Here is a 19,399-nt window from a genome sequence, read left to right as displayed (position 1 = left end):
GTCCTTTTAAGAGCATTTTGGGAAAGATAGCTTGCTAATGCTTCTCTCTGGAGAATAATCAGAATAAATGTAATACTCAATTATTTTCCTGATTGTCTGCATCATCATCATCATAGAGCTAGTCATCTGCTTTTTATGATATAGGGTTAACGTCTTCAGGAGATTTGGTCTAACTTTAGTCTTTACTTTTATAGGATTATGTTGAGATTGGTCTACATTGACTTGTCTCTAAATTTATATTTAAACCCTACAAAACCTTAAATTAAGTTGTTGAGGGGATTATTATGTGGCCACAAAGGTTGCACTAAAATGAGATGTTAAAAGCAATAGTTTTCTCTCTTTACCTCTTGTGCTGCTAGGAACGTCACCCCTCTGAAGATAAATGTTGGACTGGGCCCAAGCTCCAAAACATGAAACTTGGTAGTACTGTGATGCTTGCACCTAATATGACCTGCTGCATGCACCCATGCTGCACAATTATCATGAATCAAACATCCTGGGCAAATTACTCTAAGCTAAAGTATGTGATTTTATGTAATGTATTGTTAATAAATTTGTTATGCGAACAAATACCAAAAGTGTCTTGGCGCTGGTAGTCCAGAGAGAGCAAGGACCTTTATTTATTAAACAAGTTCTCAGGGCCTTCCTAAAAGCAGACAGGGTGGAAAGTGTTCTAATGGGAATGGAAGACTGGTTCTAGAGCTTAGTGCCTGCTACCATTAAGGTCCTGCCACCCCAGGTAGCTTTGTGAAATCTGGGAGTAGATATCAGTTTTGGGATGGATTCTGTCCCCAGTTCACCTGACCACCAGCTCTGTGACTGACTTGGGGAAAAATTACCAAAGATGGCTATCTCAGGTTTTCCTGATTTTAACCTGAGACAGTGTGAGTTCATCCAGGAACTGACTGCCACCATATACTCCCTAAATCCTTCCATCGTTGGCAGATTGCTTTTAGAAACGGACAAGACGATTTGTGTGTCATCTACATAAGATGTTATTGCTAAACTGAAGGATTTGATAAGTACTGCTTGTTCAGACACATAGATATTAAAAAGAGTGGGATTCAAAGAAGAGCCCTGCGGAACCCCACATGGAAAGCATGGCATGCCTGCACCACATGTAAACTGCTACACATAAACCAAACACTACAAGGCTTTACTAGATGCATTCAACCAGAGGGCAAGGATAGAATCACATTATACCAGTCATTTGCATCTAGGAGTACACCAGTATGCTATATGTTCACCTGCCATTTCAGATGGATAAGCAAATGTACCAATCAGAGAATGCTGTGCCTGAAGAGCTCCAATGACGCATCATTCACAGCCTTGCAGACTTACTAAAACCTATGATCATCTGTGCTGATGTGAACATGCTGATAGGAGACGATCCCACTCACAGAAGTGCTTTGATTGGTGTGTGTGAGGTGTACAGCCTGTGGTTGTTTTGCCTGCATCTAGGCATACTCTGACGAGCTAGCCATTTCTACTCCTTTCTCTCGGGGATGGGCTGTCATTCACCTGTTGTGTCCACAATGATGTATATAGTTAAGTAGGTGTGCATATGTGCTGCTGCCACCACCCAAGTATTTTAGACAAAAAACAGAGATAGTTGGGCCTGCAGTAGCTCCTGGGCATGACACTCAGCTTTGATCTGAACATCTCCCTCTCCTGGAAGGGCTCAGTGCATAGCAGTTTGCTTGTGTGAGGGAGCTAACTGATATTGGCTTCAACTGCTGGACCTAACTTATGCTTGGATCAATATCAATTGAACCAGGACTGGCTCTCATAGTGTATTAGTGGTAATATAGTTTGCGTTCTCAGAGGTTCTAGGGTGAAACCGGTCCTAGGTTGCTTGTGTTCTGGCTCAGGGAGGACTTGGCCTGGCAGTTCAGAGTGGATTGTTCCCATGAGGAACAGGGTCAAGACTAATTTGAATATGGCTGGGTCCAAAGTGAGATGTCATGGTGAGCAAATAAACAATGGGTTGGAGAGCTACCCCAAGCGATTGCCATTAGTTAGCCTTATTGCAGTGAGCCTCCAATTGCCTTTTGTGTGTTTCATGTACTGCCTTAAGTTACATAGGGATGCCTAGACTTGTATCCCATTCTCACTGTGTCACTGGAACCAAGCTGTACCTGGCTGAAGAGCTCACAAGGGTGAAACTGGTGCTGGGTTGCTTGTGTTCTGGTTCAGAGAGGACCTGGCTTGGCAGTTCAGGGTGGTTTGTTCTTATGAGGAACAGGGTCAAGACTGATTTGCATATGGCTGGGTCCAAAGTGCGGTGCCATGGTGAGCAAAAGAATGATGGGTTGGAGTCTTATTGCAAGCAGCCTCCCATCACCTTTTGTGTGGTTCATGTACCCTCCTCAGAGGTAGACATGCTAATGGCAAACACAATTATTTATAATAAATATGATTACCATCAACATAGTTGCCTGATCCAAGATAAGGCAGCTGCAAACGGCTCCATAATGGTGGGCACTTCTCCAGTAGCCATAAGGCTTTCGTATTGTTCATAGAAACAGGGGCAGAAGGAAGGTGAAGGTGAGGCATGTAACAGGCAGGAGCCAAGAGGTAAGACTAGGTTCCACAGCTCCTTAGTTGGCATGCCTTCGAAGGAAAGATGTGCCAGTACCTGGGTACACTTGGAAAGTGACAAGAGAGAGAGGCTGCGACCTATTGAGCGATTATTTTCTGATGTGAGCCAGAGAAGGGCAAATTGGAAAGGCAAAAAAAGAATTCCTCCGAAAAATGCCATGGGCTGGAACATTAAAGAGAAGAACATCCCAGCAAGTGAGTAGCTGCAGGGGGATGACCCAAAGTCCTTTTCTATATGCAATGTAGTATGTTATATTCTATTTGCTGTGCTGACATAAAATCAGGCAACAGATAAAGTTCCATAGCTAGACCTAAAATTGGAAGGAAATAGGAATGGTTAATAAACTTCTTAAGAATGTAGTTATTGATTTACTAAGCCCTTGCGTTGTGGTGCGCCATATGGGAAATACTGTTGGGCTTATTTACAAGCCCCTTGTGCCACTGGTGCATCACTTTTAACATGGAAAAGAGTGACTCACCAGCAGTGCAAGGGGCTTAAACAAGCCCTGCACATCCATGATACCTTAATAGAACGTTATACAACATAACTATTTTTCATACAATGGTACTCAACTTAAAACTGCGAGAGAAATAGTAAATATACACTATAATTTAGGGTCAAATTTTAATAAGGTGCCCTCTGTGAACTAAAGGCTTCATTTACAAGGGCCTAGTGGTACTTTTGCTCCGCCAGGGTGTCATTTTTTGATATTCTGGTGAGGCAATGTGCCGCAGCCGATTTACAAAGCCACGCAGAGCCACTTTAAGTCGCTTTTCATGGCCTTGCAAATATGAGCCTCTTTCAGCAAAACATTGTGTGAAAAGGGCGTTCCATGGGATTTGCTGTGGGTGGTCCCACTCAACACCTATACAATCTGAAGCAGTCCAAGATTTATGAGGAATCGTAAACCTGGGAATGCGTAATATTCCTCTGAGGTGTAGAAGTGGCACAACAAGGTGAAATACTTTTATTTTTCCTCATGTGTTCCTCTTTCTATGAGTGCTGCATTCTGCAGTATGCATAGAAAGATGAAAATGCCATTAATTATTGTTTATGTACAGGAAGGAGTCCCTTGCACAAAAATAATCATACCTGCAATGCAGGCACCCTTGCAACAAGACGCAACGGGTGCCTGCATTGGTGCACAGCTGCTTTTTATTCACCAGTGCAAGGGAGAAGGAAAGGAATATGCTGTATCTTGTAGATACGGTGCATTCCTGGCCTTTTAGTATGACACACGGCAGAGCAGCAGGAAGGCCTGCTCAGTCCTTAAATTGAGCTGGTGGTTTCCTGTGCTCCGCACTAGCACTTAATTGTCAACACCGGAGCTGGTGCAAGTCTGCCACAAATTGGTGCTTTCAGAGATTACCACAACAACAGTCAAGTAATAATTCAGCTAACCTTAAAAATGACTAATACCTGCTGCCCAAGCCATTCTAATAGCTATGGGGGCATAATGGAGTCCGAATTATCACAGGAGTGTGATGATTAGCAGTTGTTTTGTTACCACCACTGGCAACATGGCAGGGGCAATGCTTGGTGCAAGCTGTAGTGGCCTCTGGACCAGAGTCCGGGCACTTGTTTTTTTACAAACTAGGCACTGGCCCTGCTGGGCTGCTGTTCGTCAAAAGTTTGTAAATAAAGCCCAAAATATAATGGTTGTTAAATAATACAATTTCCTGAAAGCTGAGGCAGGTCAGTAAATCCCAGAATTATGATGTATTGTAGGTTGCATTTATACGTCTGACAAAGTGCAGATGCTTGGGAAGAAGAATGGATGTTCATACAGTGGCCTACGTGAATAATGTTTTAGTGTGAAGATAAGTGTAACTACAGTTACTGACATGCAAGTTGTCTTGAAGGTTCAAATTAAATGTAAATCTCTGAGGTTTTTTGTTTTTTTCTGTGCAGAATAGCCAGCAATTTAAAATATTACTTGCCTTCTGCATATGGCCATGTAGAAAAAGTGTAGAAAACTGCACAAATAGCCTGTGTCTTTCTTGAGAGAGCTATGTTAACAGTACCTCTTGCTCAGACAGACGAGAATTTCCCAATAAATATATCTGATTGACATCCTTGGTAACAACAGAGCGCTGCAAAGAAAAACAGAAAAGTTGCAAAGAAAATGAAGCTTCTACCAAAAGCCCCTGAGGTTATGGATGAGGACAAATTGATAAAGCAAGATCCTTAAATGCTTTTTCAGTATGCCTCCAGCCTCCACTTTGTCTGTGAAAACCTATGAATTAATAATTGTTCATAATTTAAATTCCTGAATACTATTAGCCCTTAAATCTTTTAATTAATTTTAATTCGATTGGCTAAGCTGCCGCGCAAGGAACCCACCCCACCTACCAGTAAATAGCATGTTCGCCTGTGGAAAGATAGCTCGGAAATTCTATTCAACTCCAAAACGATGTTTGCACAGATATAAAACATATTAAACACGAATGTGGTTATAATATACGGAAGACTATAATACCGTATGAAAGCCTTTACATTGTGGGTGGGAGAACATAATCTCGCTACGGAGACCTGGACATGATTTTCCAATAGTAATCGCCGTTCTGTACTCCGGGCGTAACATGTAATAAGAAAAACGTCAATATTCGCCTGTGATACATTTTCAGAGACGATTAGTGACGTCTCTGATCTCGGGATGTTCGTTGGTACGGCATTGCAAGAAGTTTGGCAAGAGGCGCCTTACCCTCCCCCCGCTAACCCATCAAGAAGAAGACGGTGAGGACATAACAGCTGAGTGCGTCAGCAGCACTACTCTCAGGCTCTGTCTGGCATTACAAGCTCATGACCTGAGCACCGGAAGCTGGCCATGCAGACAGAGGCCTGACGTCGGCGGGGGAGAGAGAGTAACACTCACACTTCCCCAGCCTCTCCTTGCTTGATTATGGAAAAAGGCATGTAGGGTGACATGTTCCAGCGCCGTAAGAGTAGCGACTTTCCCACTTCTGCACCCTATGATTGCCTCCTTGTAAAACGAGGGCAGAGAGAGGGGCGCCGTAGGGTAGCACCATTCCCACTTCTGCACCCTATGATTGTCTCCTTGTAAAACGAGGGCAGAGAGAGGGGCGCCGTAAGGGCAGCGCCTTCCTTCCCCACTTCTGCACCCTGTGATGGTCTCCTTGTAAAACCATGAGGGAGGGAGAGGGCTTTGTAATGTTTGGGCAAATTAGGAAATTGCCCGGGGCATACGCCTTCCAAGGGGACCCGAGGTAAAGTGATAGAAATGTAGATAAAAAAACGTTTTTGAAAAAAAAATGGACTAATGTGCATGCATGCTGCCTGCCCAACCTTAACATTCGTGCTCTCAACCAGTTTTAACAATTACAATTAAATTAAAAACGAATCTTCTGTTTCTAGCTCTCTTTCTCTCTCCTTAGCTCGCCCAACTGACACCCTCTTTAACCCTATCCACCTAGCTCTACATCACGATGTGTCTACCCCCTCTTTCTTCACTTACCTCCACAACTCTCTTGCACTAGGCAGTTTAAGGCTTTTACATGTGTTGGAGTCCCCATTTCTGAAAGTTTATGTACAATTCAATGTTGTTTGGCATCACGAGGGCTTGAGTTATCTGATAATGGGTCATGAATTCGAAGTTGTTCTTGAGAGGCGGCCCCAAGGTATGCCTTGGAAGGGGCACATAACCTAGTAAAATTCCACTGGTCTGCGAGCAGGACATGACAGGTCTTACATAGTGGGGCTTACACTTTTTTTTATCTTGGGCCCCACTAAGTGTGATCGACCTTTCACTATGACAGCCAGAATTCATAACTATCAGAGTACTGCAGGGAGGCCTTAGGGATGCACATGTCTGTCTAAAACTACCAGCACCAGCATCAATTACATAGCACTTACTCACACTTCCCACTACCTGGGTCTTGTTCTGTATCACCATTCTATATACCTCCAAAACCCCACACTTTAAGAATCATAGAAAAATTCCAGATGCCCATGAAAAAGAAATTCTATATCACCTCAGTTTCATGACCTTCTTAAGGAACTCAGTCTATTGTCCAATGGCTCCAAATTGTCAATGAACAACTTCGCGACTTGAACTATTCTTATAATGTACCCTTGGAAGTATTTTAGCTCACTTATTAATGAGTGTTAAACGCCTTAAGTGCTGTTATGAGGTAGGGCTTCCATTCCCAAAACAAACAAATAGTGAACTCAATTTTGTTCTGAGAGACCAGGCAACATGCTTCTATCAACAACGGTGTACAAAAAATCCCAACATTTCTGGCACTGCTCTGGAGTCTAATGAGAAGAAATAACTAGTTTCAGACCAACGATAATTTATGTTTTTCCCTTTATGAAACAGAGGATTGCTTCGGCTTTTTTGTGCCAAAAAACAAATGCAAATGTGAAATGTTAGTACTTTTGGGGACTAGGTTTAGGAGGAAAAGTGTTATAAACTTGGAATTGCTGTCTAAATTATTCAACATTCCGATTGTGAATCCGGATCTGTAAGACCTGCATGAATCCCTATAGAAATTATAGTCTTTAATTGGCAGTAGCGTACAAGAGACATATTCTGGAAGAGTTTCTTTCGATCAACAAATCAATAAGGATAACGCCTGTGAGCACTACACACAATAGGAGTATTTACAAAAGGGACCTTCATATTGTGCAGGTGTGGCAGGGCATACTCATTAGGCGCCTACCAGCCAAATGGCATTCTGGTCTGACACTCCCTCTGTTGAAAATACAAGAGCAGCGAGTCCTTTTCAGGTTTTATCAGCTTGTCAATTAACTGTGTCCTGCTTTAGGTAGCAGGTGATCGCCAATCGGCAGGTACTCTTGTCAAGGGATATCCTGTACAAGGTCCATTTTCAAGATATGATACAAGGTGGAGTACAGGATTTCCCATGTTTTAATGGAGACATTTTTACAAGGTCATTTGGCACTGCTTGATATGAGTGCAACTCCCTTATAAGTGCTGTATACCCACCAACTTTAGAGTCGACACATGTGGTGGTGCAAGTGCACTAAGACTATTGGTCTGTGTAAAGGCTGTGCATCCTTATGGGAATACATGTTACAAATTATTTCCAGAATCTTCACCTGAATCTGGTCCAGTGGTGTAGTTTTAACCAATTGTGTGCGCAAATTATCAGAATCTACGTCAGCCTGGAGGCAAGGGTTAAGCCTTCTTTCTTGACTTTTATTTTACAGCAGCCATCATATTTTAAAACAGATAAACTACATTTCCCATGAAACATTGGGAAAATGTAGTACAATAAAAAAAATCCAATTAGGAAACAGTCTGATTGCCCAATCAGGTGCCTCAACAGCCCAACATAGTCCTTTTTCACTGGCCCTTTGTTCTCTTTCTTCGCTACTGCGCAACCGAGATAAGTACCTAATTCCTTTCCTTATTTGAATGGTGCTTTTACATATGTTTCTTAGTATATTTCAAAGCAATATTGTTTTATGAATTGTTTGGTTTTGCTAGCCTGCATTGTTATGCAACATTGCCGCGTCTTGAGGCAAGTTGTCCTGGATGACGCTCCTTGAATTTTATTGACTTTGTTTTCGTAAAGTATTTGTCATTGTTTCTTTTCTGCATGGCGCCGTCCCGTCTGCTGCCACTGTTTGTTCCCTTTGTGAGCAGCTTTAGGACAGGAGAGCGATTTCCGCTCTTACGCATTCCGTCCTGGTGCGAGCCTCTGACCTCCTGCCGCTAGACGCACAGGAGGCGGGTTGCGAACAGGGCACGTCCGTTTGAAATTCCTCACAGAGAAGTTTCACTTGGCCCGCTGTGTCCACTTCGGCTGCCGGCCGGAAGGAAACCCCCCGGTGGGATCCGTATCGATCGATCCTATACAAACAACAAAAAAATCAGGCCGATTGCTCTTGTCATGCTCTGCAACCCGGAGGAAGCATATTGAGCTGCCAAGTCTGTATTAAATCATTTCTTTATGCCCTTTCAGGGTCTGTACTGTTGGCCCCTGAGGCCTATAGGGATACATACCCGGTCCCTCTTGAGATTATTTAAGCATCAGGCAAGTGTCCCAGGGCTGAGACCCACTCATAAACCTTGCGAGACCCTCTCATTCCAATAATTCCGGACTGCTATGCAGTCCCCCAATACAGTGGTTGCCTTTTAAGAGGGCTACTAGTCTGTCACCCAGACTTCCTTAGTCCAACCTTTCCCTCTTGAGTCCACTAACATCTACATTATGGACTTTAAGGATGAATCCCAAGGGATGGAAGACTTTATGGCCGACCTCCCTTGGGATGATCATTTTTATGATGCAGTGGATGCCTCGATTTATCGGGCAGTAGAGGAGGCCATGACCCCTTTGGAAGAGAGACTTTCTTGTCAAATTGCCCAGGCATTTGTGAATCTGACCCCACTCCCCACTACCCTCCTTCCCTCTTCCGATAACTCAGGAACCCCCCCTTCACTAGTGGATACAGAGCCACCCCGGCCAAATGTAATAGTGATGCAGGGGTGGACCTAGATGCCTTTGATAGGTCCCGACAAGCTTTCTTGGCCTCCCAGCCATCATTATTGGTAGGGAACGGGGTTTGCCACCTAAAGTTTCTTCCTCCCCATCCAATGGTTCAGGGGATCCAGACAACAAGCCTGTACCATGCAGACTGTGGCTCCCCTCTCACCCTTCCCATACCTCCCAGGAGACCTCAGACATACTAGATCCTGATGACATAGTTCATCCCCGGTCTTCTGAATGGGCCCCAGGTGACAAGATCACAGGTTACATGGCGGGACGCATTCGCAGACCACTGGAGAAAGAAGCCTGTAACTGCCTCTGAGCTGAGTGCCCTTGTCCCTCACTGGAGGGAAAGGTGGCTATCACCCCAGAAATTGACTCTCGTATGGCCACCTTTCTACAGAAGTTTAAGAAAGACCCTAAGAAGGGAATTGATTGCTCTTGGTGTTCATGCCAGGACAAGCTCCTGGATTACCTGGGCCTCCTCACCAAGATGCTCGACATGGCTGAGAAAGCAAAACTAGCAGGCTCCCTCCTCTTCCCTGAAACCCTGTCAGTGTGGGCTCAAAGGGCTATTATTTTTTTGAGCAACAAAAACTGCACCCTGTCCATGGAGCGTTGTCGCTCCTTCCTCATAAAGAGGGACCCTAAGCTGGGGCACCTAGCAGATTATGAAGCAGGGGTCATTGTTCAGGCAGGTCTCTTTGATGAGCTGTTTGTCAAGGAACTAGGGAAATTAGTGAATACCTTCAACTCACTAGATAAAGCCCAGATGTCTAATCAGAAAGGTGTTACCTCACGTTTTCCATGGGTCGAGGTAGGGGTAGCTCGACCGGCTGTTTTTCTAACCAGGGCCCTCAAAGAGGGCAATGCTCCAGGCAAGGCTAGTACCAGGACCAATGCAGGTATGGGAACTTCTACCCCAAGATGGTGCAAAGAGGCAAAGGTAGAGGTTACTGAGGAGCGGCAACTTCCTCAAGCCCTGGAGAGTGTTCTCCCTTCTACCCACTTAAAGGTAGGGGGGAAGCTCACACATTTTTTCCAGGTTCTGACTTCCATCACGGTGGGTGCATGGGTCCTTCAAACTATTCGGGGATTCCACATAGAGTTTTTTGAGGAACCTTTCCAAAAAGGCAGCCCTCACCTCATTCATTTATCACAACAGGATAATGCTCTGGTGGACCAAGCAGTCACATCCATCCTCTCCAAAGGCACTATTTCCTTCTCCTCCCCCATCCCAAGGGCTTATCAGCGATATTTTTCTGGTCGACAAGACCGACGTGGGACAAAGACTGGTGATAAGTCTCAGAGAGTTTAATGACTGGGTGGTCTACCACCACTTCAAAATGGAGGGGTTCATTTCCTCAGGGATGCCCTGAGACCTTTTGATTGGATGGTTCGATTGGACCTCAAGGACGCCTACCTGGTAGTTCCAATTTTCCCGCCTCACCGCAGGTTCCTTAAGTTAATTGGGAAGCATCATACATTCGAATTTGTGTCCCTTGTCTTCTGTCTATCCTCAGCCCCGTGGTGTTTCACCAAGTTTCTGAAGCCAGTGGTGGAATATGTTAGGGCTCAGGGTATACTAATGATGGTTTATATAGATGGTTTTCTCCTAATGGACCCATGCCCTCGTCAACTGCTTTCTAACCTCCGGCTGGTGGTGAATTTGCTTCAGAGTCTAGGCTTCATGATCAATGAGAAGAAGTCGCTCATATCTCCTTCTCAGAAGGTGACATTTCTAGGTTTCGTGATGGACTCCACCTTGTCTACTTAAAGCCTTCCCTCCAGAAAGGTAGCGAACATTCGACACAAGTTAAGATGTGCTCTGTCTAAACACCAGGTGTTTCTCAGACACCTAGCATGAGTAGTGGGACTTCTCTCGGCATCGATCCAGGCCATCTTCCTGGGGCCTCTCCACTACCGGGCTCTGCAGTGTCTAAAGGTGACCCATCTATGCAGAGGTTAACCCCTAATCTCCAAGGTGTCCCTTTCCGAGGTGGCTCGAGAGGAAATCCAATGATGGCTACTCCACATGGAGGCCTGGAATGGCTTAGCAATCTTTGGGTTGGCACCAGCCTTGATTATAGAATCCGACGCCAGCGGAACAGTCTGGGGGGCCAGGTGGGGCACTATTTCTATAGGAGGTTTGTGGTCTCAAGACGAACGACGGTTACATATAAACTGCTTTGAACTTTTAGCAGGCGCATTCGTGGTTTGTTCCTGGACAATCATGTGTCCTTCTGAAGATGGACAACATTTTGGCGGTCCCGTATATCAATCACTTAGGGGCATGTGGTCCAAAGCCCTCTCGTTCCTGGTGGCTGGGTTTTGGCAGTATTGCCTGGCCCATCAGGTGTCGGTCATAGCGGAGTACTTGCCAGGCTGGGAGAACCAAGCAGCGGATTTCCAGTCCCGCAACTTCAGGAACTCCAGTATTTAGAAGCTCGACACGGAGGTGTTTGTGACTTTGAACGGCCAGCAGGGTCTTTTCTCCGTGGACCTGTTTGCCTCAATATTGGACCACCAGCTTTCCTTCTTCTTCAGCTGGAGGCTGGATCCACTAGCAGTGCCCACAGATGCCTTTCTCCAGAACTGGAGTCGAGAGAAGGGGTATGGTTTTCCTCCCTTTGCAATGATTGCCAAGGTGACAGCGCAGGTCAGGCGACAACAGGCGGAAGTGGTTCTGATCCCCCCTTGGAGATCGCAAGACTGGTTTCCGGATCTACTGGAACTTTCTTGGGATTCCCCATTCCTACTCCCCCCAGTTTCCGAATCTCCTCACCAATCCCAACCAAGTTCCCCATCCACTGATTCGTTGTGGCTCATGGCGTGGCGGATTACCGGAGACAATGGGAAGTCACGACCTTTTGCAGGAGCCTGGAATCCTCAAGTCTAAGGCTTGGGCAGACAGTACTGTCAAGAAGTATAAATATGCATGGGGCAGATGTTCCCGGTGGCCTTTGCAAAGGGACCTCAATCCCCTGGACGCAGATGTAGTGCACATCCTCAATTTTCTAGCTTATTTGGCTCATAGGGGTTTGGCTTATAGATCGATTAACACCTTCTGGTCAGCCATTTTAGCAGGGCATATTCTGATTAATGAGATGACAGGGGGGGAACACCTGCTAGTATGCAGGCTGCTTCGAGGTATCGGGCTTTTCTTTCCTCCAGAGCCCAGCAACTCAACTCTTTGGGGCATTAACAAGGTCTTTAATCTGTTCTTTTCCTAGCAACCAAATCGTTTTCTGTGTAGAAAAGAATTGTCTTCCAAGCTGGCTATGTTGCTTTGCCTCATCTTTTTTCCGTCGTGTCTCTGATGTGAGGGCATTAGATGTCACAGGCAGGATGTTTCCCTCAACCGGAGTAACTTTCACTCTCCACTGAAGAACAAAGTGCCACACAAGAGTCATTACTTATCTACAGTTCCCAGGCTCTCCCAAACTGTGTGTTGTCCGATTCTTAAATGCATATGGGGAAATGACGGAAGAGATGCACCCTCCCGGGGAGCAACAACTCCTTATTGATTTGCGTAAGCCCGTCACAGCAGTTTCTTCCACTACCATAGATAGGTGGATTAGGTGGGTAATGCAGGAAGCTGGTATCGACCTTTGGATGTTAGAGCACACTCTACCTGAGGTACTATGGCTTCTAAAGCATTTGGCTTGGGTTCCTGTTTGGAGGATAGCTTCAACGCGGCAGACTGATCTTCAAACTCGACCTTTAAGGAATTCTATTTCAAGCCAGTGCTTATCAAGCATCAAACTAGCATAATCAATGCCTCCGGTCCTGACATAGAATGAAAATTTTCCTAACTATCGTAACAGAAAGTTTCAATTCTATTAAGGACTCAGAAGCGAGGATTATCCCACCCAAGAGATTCCTTCAAGGAGATCACCCTCCCCGTATTTGAGTAAGTAATTCACTTAAGTTTACAATTGTCTATTTGAAAGCGTTTGTCTTGATTGCACAGTATTGGCTTTTCCTGTAGTTTCTCCCACACGCTTTAGTGGTTAAAGGCCTAGGTGGTGACAAGGTTCCTTGTCTTAGCAGGATCTGATGCAAATAAACAGAATTCATGAGGGTGATCCAGCGGCTGACTTTGCGCAAAAAAAGAGGACAAAGGGCCAGTAAAGCATGACTATGTTGGGTTGTTGAGGCCCCTGATTGGACGTTGAGACTGTTTCCTAATTGGAGGTTTTTTCTTGTACTACATTTTCCCAAGGATTCATGGGAAACATAGTTTATCTGTTTTAGAATATGATGGCTGCTGTAAATTAAAAGTGAAGAAATAAGGCATAATTCTGGCCTCCTAGTCCTTAATAGAATTTAAACTTTCTGTTAGGTTAGCTAGGAAATGTTTCATTCACACCCAGAACTGCTTTTGTGAATCACAATCTTGCTCAATTTGCCCATCTCCCATATCCTCTTGTGCTTGTGGATATTTCTCAATGAAAATGTTCTTCTTGATTCAGATAATTAATCTAATAAACCAATGACAATACCGAATACATTTCATACATATTTTTAAGTACTATCATTAGTACTCTCCTAACCAAAAGTACTTTAAAGCAGCACAATACGTCAACTGCCGTAAAGGCAGAGTCCCTTTTACAGCAGAATGGAGACTTACAATGGATCATAGGAACCTCTTAATAAATCCAACTGCTGTGGTGCATGAGTCATAACTAACATAATTAGGATATTCCTTCTTGAATTTAAATTTGCCCTTTTGTAAGAATAATCTTTCGGAGAAAAGAAACTGCTCACCCGGGGGTGTATCTGTATCATCTCAGCTGCAGTTAGATCCAGAGGAGTTGATGTACTCTCAACAAGTGCATAAAAGTTTTACTTGAAGCAGATCCAAACTTCTGTAATTCTGTCACTAGTGCCCTTATTCAGTGTCCATGTCCCCCAGGAGCTACTATTAGTTATCATGCAGGTTGGTCAGATGTTGTTGATGCTCTGGGAGTCTGTCCAGTGTCAGAAAATTAAATCATTTATTTTGCTTCGTATATCTGTGCGAAGACATGATGCCTGTCATTCGGTCAGAGGCCCTGTACCTGATGCTTCCACTGGAAACAAGAAGGGAATGAAATGAGGCTTAGCACGCCTAAGTGAACTCCGCTCCAAGCCTCATATATATATATAGGAAAGTGTTTGTGGCCTAAGGGATCCAAGCAATATTAAACATTAACATTATTTGTTCATATTGTTGCTTTGTTTAATGAACGGAAATTTTGCCATAGGTTTTATTTTGGGAATGTGCAATGTGCTCAACAGGAGCAGCTCATATTGGGAAAAATAGGTGTGGTGGGTGAGGGAGTCGGGGAGGGGGCGAACAGGGGTTGATGGATACAAACAAAGAAATATAAAATAAAACTTGTCTGCTGCCCTCCAGCATTGCGTCGTGGTCTTCTGCTCCTATCTGCTGCTGCAGGCAGGCACAGGCTACCAGCCTGCCCTGCGGCCAATACTGAAGCTGCTCTCATGCATAAGAGAAGCTTTAGCATTGGCCTGAGTGCAGGTGATGTGTGCTGTAGGACAGACTTGGAGTCTGTGCCTGTTTTCTCCAACCCCATCAATGCATCTGGGGTTTGAGAGAGCTTCACTGCACATATGGTTTTAGCTGGCCTGAGACGGCCGGCCAAAAAACACATGTACAGTGTAGGTAGAGCCCACTACTCTCCCTCCAGCCTATCATCACCCTGGCCCCGCCCTAGCCCCGGCACAAGCTGAATAAAACGATAAAAAAGCGGGTTTTAAACCCATTGCTTTTTTGTTTTTTTAAAGTGCTGCTGGGGGGGCTGAAGCTCCTCCACCATAGCGGACGAGCTGCTGCTGGTGCTCAAGCCACCTCACCTATTTTATGAAAGAGAAATAAAATCAGTGTCCCCTGGTCTTCCCAATGGGGGTCACAATACTCAGCAAGTGTCAATTATGAACAGCTTCCCAGTTAACTTTGCCTACATTGCTGACTAGTAAAGCAACTCAACAAGCTCTTGACTCTAGAAAGCTCCACTATCTTCCACAAGAAAAAGCAGACAAGGAGTAAACAAACTGCAAGGTGTCCTGGAATATTGAAATCCTGCATCACTGCTGTCCTTTTGTTGTGAGTTAACTTAGAATATATTGCTCATATTAAAGCTTGGTGACTCTGAGCACCAAAATTGATATCAGTGCACCACATCCAAACCCATTACTAGAATCGTGAAAACAGTGTCACGGTGCTAAAAGAGCCAGTTATGGAGATACAGTACAGATACAATACAGAAATCTATCCAGTCAGGAAAATATAATACTGAATACATGGGACACAAATCAAGGAAATTATTCTAATGACATTGACATTTTAGGAGTAGGAGAGAAAATCAGAACACTGGTAGGTTGAGATGGTAACAGGATTTATATAAAAACATGTTTAACCAGTCTGTGGAAGAGGAGCTTGTGGATCTGTCCACCGCTCAAATTCATCAAAATCCCTCTTGTTGTCGGCCAGGGACAGGACCCAAGTTATCCAGGTGTTTCAGAGTGATTTCTGCTTAAAAGATAGGCTTCTAACAACCAGCTCTGATTCCTAAAGGGTTCTCCTTCTAGATTTCTCAAGATCACTATTTCAACCCCAGACAAAGGCTTACAAAATGTGAAAGCTAAAAGAATACTGAAGGAAAATGTTCTGAATTTTGAAAAGCCAGGCCTCTGGTAAAGATGTTGCAACACACTAAACTCAAGATTTATGGCATAGTCCCTCTCAAACCTTCACATGCTCAAAGCGGAATGTGTGGATATCATGTTTTGTGAAGTAGGAGCACTACAAGTCTACCATGAAGCGATCATTTGAGTTAATGAGAGCGGATCTCCTAGGGCCTAGGTAAGAGTTTTCATATACTGTTCTTATCTGGGCCTACCTATTAGAATTCCAGGATTACATTCTCAGGAGGGGCTAAGGTGATCTGGGCATTCAATGGCATCAAAGATCCCTCAGGTATTGGAAGTTAGGAGAGAGGAGTATGGGTTTTAAAAAATAAAAAAAGGACCAAAAAGGAAAAGACACTAATCATTACAGTACTTTCAATCACAAGAATTAGGTTTTGATGAGTAGTAAACTCAGGTGGCTACAGAGGGTAAAATAATTGCACACATTGATGTGTAAAATATATCTAAATTTAGTTAACCTGAAAAGTTAATCTAGTATTTCAAAAAGTTAAAACATCTCATGTGTTCTAGCACAGTTCAGTTTTCAGATGTATATTACAGGAAAGAAAATAAGGGGTCGGCAAAAGCTTTTTTTCATTCTATTTTTTTCTGCTAACACAGATGTGCTTGTAGGGTTCTTGTTATGTCTGTGTACCTCGTGGTATTCTTACTGCCCAGAGAGATTACATGAGGACCTGTATGTTTGATTGGAAGAGTGTGGTTATAGTTTGTCCTATGTGGAAAGTGAGTATGACTCAGTACAATGCGTGCAAATACCACGCATGCCATTAGAACGCGGGTATTCCTACGCGTTGCAATTACAATGACATGCCAATACATCACATACTTTTACCGCGCATATGCTTTTACCACTCATACCATTACAAAGCACAAGCATACGTGGTAAAGCTGTGCTCATGATAAAAGTATGCAATGTAAGTGACGAATATATGATTCCATTCTGCAAACAAAAATCCTGCATACCATCACTCTGCATTTTTTAGTCCGCAAAAACCATTTCTCCTCAAGCCATAATTCCGCAAAACGCATATGACTTTACTACGCATGCAATTACAACGCAAATGCATGTGTGGTGAAGTCATATACTTTGTAAAAGTACTTTATTTTTAAAAATATATACATAAATATTTATATATATATATATATATATACACATATATATTTTTAATTAAAATGAAACATTATTTCTTTAAAATTACATTATATTTAGAACTATATTAATATTACACACATATATATATATATATATATATATATATATATATATATATATATATATATATATATATATATATATATATATGTATATATATACGAGTGTGTCCTGGAAAGCTTAAGGGCATTTGTGGATTTCTATTTGCAGCGCGGGGTCCTTTCCGCGTCAGGATGCACCGTCTTCTGTCACCGCGTGTGTGCGGGGAATGGACAGGAGAGGCTGCGGATTGGAATGCTTCCGATCTGCTCAGCTTGTAAAGCCGGATTTAAAGGACTCTCCATAAACTCACGGTATCCCACTCAGGGACAAGAAAAAAATTACTCTAAATAAGTTTGTGACGCTGAGGCTCAAATGGAAACAATACATCTCCCAGCATGCAACAAAACTGAATACGAACTGGCAACCAATAGGAAGCATGCTTTTAAATGAAATACAAATAAAATAGAGCCTCTTAACAGCACAGACTGAGTCGCCTATGATTAAGGGGCAGCTGGCCCTGAAACGCGTCAGGCACCACAACTCACCTGTGAGGTATCGGGGAGAAGTATCCAGATAAGCCGGATGGCAGGCCGAACACGAGTGTGTCCTGGAAAGCTTAAGGGCATTTGTGGATATATATATATATATATATATATATATATATATATATATATATATATATATATATATATATATATATATATATATATATATATATATATATATATATAATATAAATATAGATATATTTAATTTTTATTAATTAATAATTACCCTATACACCCTAAAAACTAATCCCACCCTAGTCCCTTTAAATACCCCAGCACCCTTAAACACTAACCCATCCTGACCCTAAAGATACCCCTGTCCCCCAAAACCCAAACCTACCCCTGAACCCTAAAAATACCCCTGTACCCCAATACCCCAATACCCAAACCTACCCCTGAACCCTAAAAATACCCCTGTAACCCAAAACCCAAACCTACCCCTGAACCCTAAAAATACCCTGTACCCCAAAACCCAAAACAACCCCTGAACCCTAAAAATACCCCTGTACCTCAAAACCCAAACATACCCCTAAACCCTAAAAATACCCCTGTACCCCAAAACCCAAACATACCCCTGAACCCTAAAAATACCCCTGTACCCCAAAACTCAAACCTACCCCATATCCCTAAAAATACCCCTGTACCCCAAAACCCAAACCTACCCCTGAACCCTAAAAATACCCCTGTACCCCAAAACCCAAACCAACCCCTGAACCCTAAAAATACCCCTGTACCCCAAAACCCAAAACAACCCCTGAACCCTAAAAATACCCCTGTACCCAAAACCCAAACATACGCCTGAACCCTAAATATACCCCTGTACCCCAAAACCCAAACCTACCCCTGAACCCTAAAAATACCCCTGTACCCCAAAACCCAAAACAACCCCTGAACCCTAAAAATATCCCTGTACCCCAAAACAACCCCTGAACCCTAAAAATACCCCTGTACCCCAAAACCCAAAACAACCCCTGAACCCTAAAAATACCCCTGTACCCCAAAACCCAAAACAACCCTGAACCCTAAAAAAACTCTGTACCCCATAACCCAAACCCAGCTCTGAACCCTAAAAATACCCCTGTACCCCAAAACAACCCCTGAACCCTAAAAATACCCCTGTACCCCAAAACGCAAACCTACCCCTGAACCCTAAAAATACCTCTGTACCCCTTAACCCTTAAATACCCCTGCACCCCATAACCCAAACTCACCCTTAAAATACCCCTGAACCCCAAAAACATACTCCAAAACCCCAAACAAAAACCATATACTTACCTTACAACTTACCTTAAAACATATACTTTTACCAATCATGCTTTTACAACGATTTTCGTTGTAAAAGCATGCGTGATAAAAACATATAATATATAAAGGCATGCGTTGTAAAAAAATGCGGAGTAAAGGTACCTGCGTTATCATGGTATGAGGAGTAAAGGAATGCAGAGTAAAACATGTGGAGTGACGGTATTTTACCGTGACACCACCCTGCCCTGCCCTAAACACTAATTTAGTACACCTACATGACACTCCCTGACCCCAGTACTCTCCCTACATTAGGACTACCCAGCATTACACCCTGTCACTTCCCTAACCCTAAAATACCACCCTGCACTACACACAAAGCACTACCCTAAACCCTAAAACACTACCTCCAGCCCGACCCTCCCCCAACCCCCAGTCTTCTCCCTACACTTAAACACTACCCTGCACAACCCCCAACACTCCCCTAACCCTAAAATACCACCCTGCACTACACACACAGCACTACCCTAAACCCTAAAACACTACCTCCAGCATGACTCTCCCCCGACCACCAGTCTGCTCCCTACAGTTAATCACTACCCTGCACAATCCCCCAACA

The sequence above is a fragment of the Lissotriton vulgaris genome, chromosome 6, assembly GCF_964263255.1.
Source record: "Lissotriton vulgaris chromosome 6, aLisVul1.2, whole genome shotgun sequence".
In the NCBI taxonomy this organism is placed as follows: Eukaryota; Metazoa; Chordata; class Amphibia; order Caudata; family Salamandridae; genus Lissotriton; species Lissotriton vulgaris.
This window is presented reverse-complemented; position numbering follows the sequence as displayed.